At 37.9% G+C, this 7,586-nt stretch overlaps 1 pseudogene; it reads right to left on the bottom strand.

Annotated features, from left to right (window-relative positions):
• Positions 1 to 3,670: 3,670 nt before the first annotated feature.
• On the bottom strand, positions 3,671 to 4,058 carry LOC116552145 (annotated as a pseudogene).
• Positions 4,059 to 7,586: the final 3,528 nt, after the last annotated feature.

Genomic DNA, 7,586 nt, shown 5'->3' with positions numbered 1-7,586 from the left:
TAAGCCTGTCTGGGACTCACTGCTACCTGTTGTATGAATTACACAATTTTAACAGTCTGCTCAGATCAATATCACTAGTAATTGTTACATGCTTACTACATGGCAGGTACTGCTTTGAGTGAATTTACAGTTTTTGCTAATTTAATCTTACCAACAACTCTGTGAAGGAAATAGTGTTATCTCTCTTTGACAGATAAGGAAACTGATTAGAGAAATTTAAATTAACAGCTAGTAAGTGGAAAATTTATATTTTGAAAGAGGCAGTTTGACTTTAGAGACCAGATTCTTAACCACTACTATATATTGAGAGGCAAACACAGCAAACGTTACATGTCAATACAATGCACTATGACTAATCTCAGGTGAAAGGTATATGTAAATAAGTTCATAAATTCAGGGAGGGTGAGGCTTGGCTTGGGAAGATCTTATTGGAAAAAGTAATTCCAGTTCTGAGTTTCATGAGCCGGGAAGAATTTGAATTGTTAATTAGCGTTAAAAATGTGATATTACTGAAAGCCACCTGACATTAGATAACACACTTTATTTCCTCCTCACACCAATTGTTTTATTCTTGGGCTCAATGAAATAGATGACGTTAGTAATAAGGGATGAAGCAACCGTAGTCTCCTATAAGCAAAGGCTATATCAATTTTTTAATTGCAATTTTTTGTGCTTTAAAATCAAAGATCATTCTTACATGAAACTCTAACATCTCTCATTAGATTCAACATTAAAAGCCATGTTTAGAGAGAGTTTTTGAAAATTGAAGGAAAATCCTTCACACTTAAAAAAATATTACATCACACACTGGGGCCTGTCGGGGGTTTTGTGGCTAGGGGAGGGATAGAAGAGGGTAGCGGGCTAGGGGAGGAATAGCATTAGGAGAAATACCTAATGTAGAGGACAGGGTGATGGGTGCAGCAAACCACCATGGCATGTGTATACCTATGTAACAAGCCCGCACATTCTTCACATGTATGCCAGAACTTAAAGTATTAATAATAATAATAATAATAATAATAATTGCTTCAAAATGCAGTTCTCAATCATTCCAGCAGATGGCAATACAATCACGGTTTAAAAAGTAAGTTTTGTCATCAAACTGGAAAAAAAGGCCAAGTGAAAACAACCATCCTTTTTTATTTATTTATTTATTTATTTTTTTGTTTCATTTCTTTTGGTTTTTCTCCTCTGTGGTAAGCCCTTTTTGGTTGCTAAAACAATTCTATACCAAATGTTTTTAAAGTTGTATAAAACATTTGGTATAGAATTATATAAATTATATATAATTATATATTTTATATATTTTTATACATTTTATATAATAAATATATAATTATAATTATATATTTATTATATAAAACATTTGGTATAGAATAAAGGAGCTCATAACTAAGGACCTAGTTATGAGCTCCTTTAAATGCTAAGATAGAGATACTAATCATTTTTTTTAATCGTAGCAAGAACACTTAGCATGGGTTTTACTTTTTAAACAAATTTTACATTTTGCTACATAGCATTGTCAACTAGAGGAATAATTCTGTAGACATGTCTTCATTCTGTAGAGATAGAAGCCTGTGAGGAAGAGATGATTTGGTCAAAATTGTTCATTAGAAACGTAACTCTGACAGGGAAAGGACAAGTGGAAGAATGTAAAAGAGAGGACTCCTTATTAGAAAACACGAAGGGGGCAAGGGGAAGATCCAGAAGAGAGGTAACGGGAAAACTAGGGCTTAGATGAGGAAACGAACTGCCGACACAGAAGGGAAAGGACTGAGCAACTAGCCGGATGTCAGGCATTCCAAAGAAGGAATAGCCAGAGATAACTCCAGTGTTTTAATCTGGTTTAGGGGAAAGCTAACTAAAGTACATCAGGAGATCAATTGGGCTTGGACCAGAGGGAGTGTTTTCAGGTAATACTGTGCATCTACACAACTTAGCAGTTGACAATTGGGTCTCCTGTTTAGATAAGAAGTAAAATTTAAGAGAGACGTAAACGCATGGTGGATATTTGTGTCCATAGGAGTAGATAAGAAAGTCACAGAGAGATAAAGGTCAAAGTCCTAAAAAACTTCTAGACAACGTTTGCGTTTAGGAGAAACCAACGAGATGGTTAAGTTCAGCAGAATTCTCAGGTGGCTGTGGTATCTTATAATACCTGGAACAAGAATAAGAAATATTTCAAAAAGTTTGAGAAGATGATTAGAAAAGAGGTCACTGGAATTTAAGAAACTTAATGGGATAGAAAGCAGATTATCATGAGAAACATTCAGAGTAGAATTGTTTTAGCAACCAAAAATGGCCCATCACAGAGGAGAAAAGCTAAAAGAAATAAAATAAAATAAAAAGGAGAGACTGTAAGAAAGTCTGAAATCCCTTTTTAAAAATCTGACATTAAGGGAAGGGAAGATTGGGTCTTCTGTTTGGAAGAATTTTGTTCTTCTAAAGATGAGGGAAAGAAATGGTTCCCTTCTAGTAGTTTGACTAGACAGCAGGAACTGGGAAATCTTAACACAACAGAGAGCCTTGAGCATGACTGTGTCTGCCTGAAGGAGACATTTGAAATTAGACTAAAGTTATTTTCTTTTTTTTTCTCTTAAATAGCATGTAGATAATTTAATGAAACAGCATAACTTCATTTAACAGAAGTTTTGTGGATGCAACAAAAATTAGACGTATAATTGTAAAGCATATTTTGCAACCTGTTTCTCATTATTTATTATTAATCCTGTGTCTGCTTGTCTCCTCTCTGTTGCTGATGTCTGAAGCTTTGGGACTATGAGAATTAGTCATGCTAATTACATCTGTTCTCAGCATTCAAGATCTTCTGACGTCGTGGCAACTGGTAAGTCTGAGGGGCTGTCGGAGAGTGAACCAAGCATTAAAAGTCATGGGAAGCTCTAAAGCCTGTTGCTCTCTTATGATATGTGAGTATGTTTTCTTGTCAAGGCTTTTAGAGAGCCTTTCATTCTATCCTTTCTGCTTTTTTTCCTTAAGGAAAAGAAAAATTAGCTGACAATGCTGTATCTTGTTGGCAGAATTACCAAGGTGTAGAATTTGCTGCGTGTCCTAGAGCTTTGGTGTCGTGGTGTCATTTGTGTGCAAAGGAGTCTGCAAAGGCTGCCAGTTGAATCTGTCTGGGGAAAAAACAACATAACTGAGAAGCAAACAACTGAGTCTGCCATAAAATATGATAAACATATGGGTTTCATTAAAAGCTCATAGCAAGGCAAAGTATTCAGACACAGAGGAAAGTGAAAAAAAAAAAAAAAAAAAAGAAGCAGAAAGAAGAGAGGGGTATCCCCAGGGAAATTTTATCTATTCTTCATTGCACAGTTAAACAGTTTGTTTATAAATTCCTAAACAGCTATCTCTGCCTTTAATTCTTTGAAATCCTGTACCGTATCTATCAATAGTTTCAGATATGTCAAATGAAAGATACAATTAGCCCCTCCCTTCATGTATCCCCACTAACATGTTGGAAGGGCTGTAATTTCTGAGAGCTGCACAATACAAATTTTCATGCAAATCAAAACCCGGTTACAGAGGAAGAGCAGAACTCAACTTTTCCTTAAATCTTTACCAATCAGGAATATAATTTTATAAGCTGGAACTTATTTCTAGTAGGGAGGACATGCCACTTATTTGCTCCTTTATATATATATATATCTTTTTATTTTTATTACTCAAAAAAGTTTCATTTTTTATTTAGCTTTTTGACTCTGTGCTTGCACCTTCAACACTTTCACAAGGATTTTCTGCTCCTCGGTAAGGAAAGCAGGCTTGATCCTGTCACCAGCACATTTAGCACACATGGAACCACCCTAGGCCCTGCTGACATGTTTCTTTGTTTTGGACAACCTTATAAGAACTTTAGGTCTTACAGCATGAACCCCTTGAAGCCTTCCTGGGCACACGCCATGTGCTGATTTTGGTGCTTTCCCAAACTTCTTGGTATAAAGATAAACAATTCTATTAGCAAGGGTTCCGGACAGCCTAGTGTTGAGAGAGGCTACACTGTAGGAAAGCCTTGGTCGGCATGTCAAATCCTGGACCATTTTGAGTGACTGCAGACAACGTCCCCGGAAGAGGAGGAAGAAAACCTCCCTTTTTACATTTTTACAGAACGGATTGATTGGATAGCAATCACAGTACACATCTATTATCCTGATCATGGCTTTGGAAATCGTAGGAAGTCAGACTCACAAGGAACATATTCTCAGAATAAATCTTCCTTCTTTCATTGAAGCGTGTTTGCCTTGTGGTTTCTTTGGGTTGGATTTTAAGATTCTTAAGGACAAAAAGTTGCTCTTATTCATTTTTTTAAACCCTCTAAATCTTTTCATACAGTGTGTTAAAAAATACTACAAAAAGTTGCTCTTATTCATTTTTTTAAACCCTCTAAATCTTTTCATACAGTGTGTTAAAAAATACTATCTGTTTAACACTTTTTAATTTTGGCAGTCCTTTTGGTTTCCTTGTCAACAGCATTCCCCACTTCAGTGCCAGCAGAACCCTGATTGTGTTTGGTGAGAGGGACTGTACGGAGAGAGAGGAGTCCTCCCTTAGACCAAGGGATAAGTGCTTTCAACCAACTTGAGTAATCCTATCCCCTCACCTATGATTGGTTGGGAGTGGGACAGGTAAGCCAGTTCTGACCAGTGAGATTTGGGGGGAGGTTTGTTGGGCCTTTCTGAAATGTTTCTTCCTCTGCTGTAAAGAGGAAAACATAGAAGAAGCCCCTCTCCCAAACTACTTTTTAACACAATTGTGTGAGGATATGGTGTTTCTAGCTGTGGCAAACTCAAGAGGAATCCAAAATAACTGTGAAAAGCTAAGGTATACTGATGATACTGTTTAGCTACAGAATTCACCAATGCTGGAAATTACTTATGGACTTCTCGTCATGAGACATAATAAATGCCTTCATATTTTGGATACTTTGTACCTTGTAGCCAGAAACTTTTTTTTTTTTGAAATGGAGTCTTGCTTTGTCCCACAGGCTGGAGTGCAGTGGTATGATCTTGGCTCACTGCAACCTCTGTCTCCCAGGTTCAAGAGAATCTCCTGCCTCAGCCTCCTGAGTAGCTGGGATTATAGGAGCACATCACCACACCTGGCTAATTTTTGTATTTTTAGTAGAGATGGGGTTTCATCGTGTTGGTCAGGCTAGTCTTGAACTCCTAGCCTTGTGATCCACCTGCCTTGGCCTCCCAAAGAGCTGGGATTACAGGTGTGAGCCACAGTGCCCGGCCATGGCCAGAAACATTCTAACTGAGGCAGCAATTTAAAAAGGCTTCTCACATTAGCTCCTCACATTCTGCTAACAATCTATTATTTTAGTCCACCAGAGACACTGAGACTCAAAATGTCTAAATGGCATGCCTAACGACGTAACTCTTAGGTAGCACACTTAACATTGAAATCATAATTTTGATGACCACTAACATAAGCTTTTTAATGCACTTTTAATTTGTACAGAGTCAGAACTAGTAAAGGGTGGCTGAAATAAGGGATGCTGCAATTCTGTGGAAATTTCCTTTATTTCTCAGGCAGATTCTCCAAAATATTTATGTCTACTGAAGGCTGAACTCTGCTCCTTCTAACCCCTCTCAGAATTCATGTTAGAGTGCCCAGACCTCAAGATTTGTAAGGAAATTCTTCTTCACATTTGTCCTGTCTTCTTCCTTCCTTCCCCTGATTTGTTGTGAAATCGTGATCTGTTCTTATTTCTAATAAAATGTACCTCTTCAGAGTTACTTGAGAGCTTAAATGTAATACAACCTCCCAGGAGCACACCTGCCCTTTCTGTGATCTATCTTAACAGGGCATGGGAAAGTGTGATTCTCATTTCCACCTACATTTTCATAGGATTGGGGTTAGCCTATTTACTTCCCACTGGCTCAGACTTAGACCTCCTTAGAATCCATGGGTTCTGCCAGACTCATTCCCATGCTGTTTAGACCTCATGAATGCCTAGCATTAATGCCCTGCCCCAACTCCCCCACCTCATAAATAATTACCGGGAGCAAGTATGATTATTATTTCTTTGTATCAACATGGATTCCTCAGGAAATGAAGCATGGCAAGAACTTACAATCTAGCGCTTTCATGAGGATAGGGGCGCAGTCTCAGGAAACCTGGAGTAAAAGACAAGTGGATACATGACTGAACTGGCCGTAGCTCTCCATACACATGGCTGGCTGCTTATCTTGCAGAATGTCTTTAGGAAGGTTGTACAGAACCACGGTGTATCAGAATTGTCTACAGAGGAAGAGTAGAGGTGAAAACTCTTATTTGCTGGGTTTTTCCTCATCTCATGTCTCTCATGACTCCAAGTTCACTGGCTATGGGAACGGCTCTCCTGCAGTTTCAGGCTGTGCTCTGCTTGCCAGGCAGCCTTGAGGGGAGCCAGAGCTTAAACAGATCCTGTAAGGCCAGAGCACACGCTGAACTTTCTCATTCTGGCAGTGGCTGCCACACATGAGGTCTATGGGGGTGGCTCTGCTGGAGTTTGATACCTGTCTCTGGGGCTACTCTTGCTGGCTGGAACTCAAACCAAGTAGTCAAGTGTCAGCGTGGTGGTGTTGTGAGCCAAGTTCATTGGATTTGAGTGATGCACAAACTTGGTTCAAATCCAATCTCTGTTCTAAACAGGCTCCTCCTTTTTATTTTTTTTAAGACAGTTTTAATACTCAAAGATCTCTTTTTTCTTCATTTTGAAGGAGTTGAATCTCTCTCAGGGGTTGGTATCCTCATTCCCGCCTCATCAGGCTTACTTCAGAGCCACAGGCAAATGGACCAGTGCTTATTTTCATCGATTAATAAATTCAGTAATTCCTATTATCCTAAGCATATACAAATTAGAAAATCCTATTTTGTATTTTTATTGTGCAGAACATTCTTTCACTGCAGGTGATGGATTCTTTTTAATAATTTGAGATCTTCCTGATATTGGCTAATCTGTGTTATTATAACCATTACATTTTATCAGAGCAAAACCTGAATCTCAAATATGTTTTGTCTTGCACAATATGTTTTGTTGAGTAGACTGAATTTTTAATTTTCTCTCCTTTGCTTTCATAAAACACAACTGGCGAGTTTAAATTTTAGAAATCCAACAGGAATATAAAGCATTAGATTAGTTCAAGGGAAATTTGATGAGGTTGAAGAAGATACAATTCAGATTATAAAAATTATTTTAGTTCTGGGGCAGACTTTTGAATTACATTGTTTCTTCTTAGCTAAATTTTCCTTTGTTTGTGGAAACTTTTGATAAAAGATTTGCCTTCCCTCAGTGATAAGCCAAACTCCACCAATGGAATTTCTTCTCTGTAAAAAAAAAAAAAAAAAAAAAAAAAAAATCTCTCAGGATTATATCTGGAAACTCATGTCTGCAAGGGCAGATCTGAAGACACAAAGCTGATTTAATTTCTGACGTCAGCTGCAAATAATTGAGCTGCATTCCTGCTTGTGCTTATCACCAACAAATAAAATTTAGCCAATGATTCTTAGTGAAGAGGATAACATTCGCCGTAAGAAGTCCAGGAATCGGCCGGGCGCGGTGGCTTACGCCTGTAATCCCA

Source organism: Sapajus apella, unplaced genomic scaffold, assembly GCF_009761245.1.
Source record: "Sapajus apella isolate SASKATOON/1434 unplaced genomic scaffold, GSC_monkey_1.0 scaffold11, whole genome shotgun sequence".
Taxonomy (NCBI): Eukaryota; Metazoa; Chordata; class Mammalia; order Primates; family Cebidae; genus Sapajus; species Sapajus apella.
This window is presented reverse-complemented; position numbering and strand designations above follow the sequence as displayed.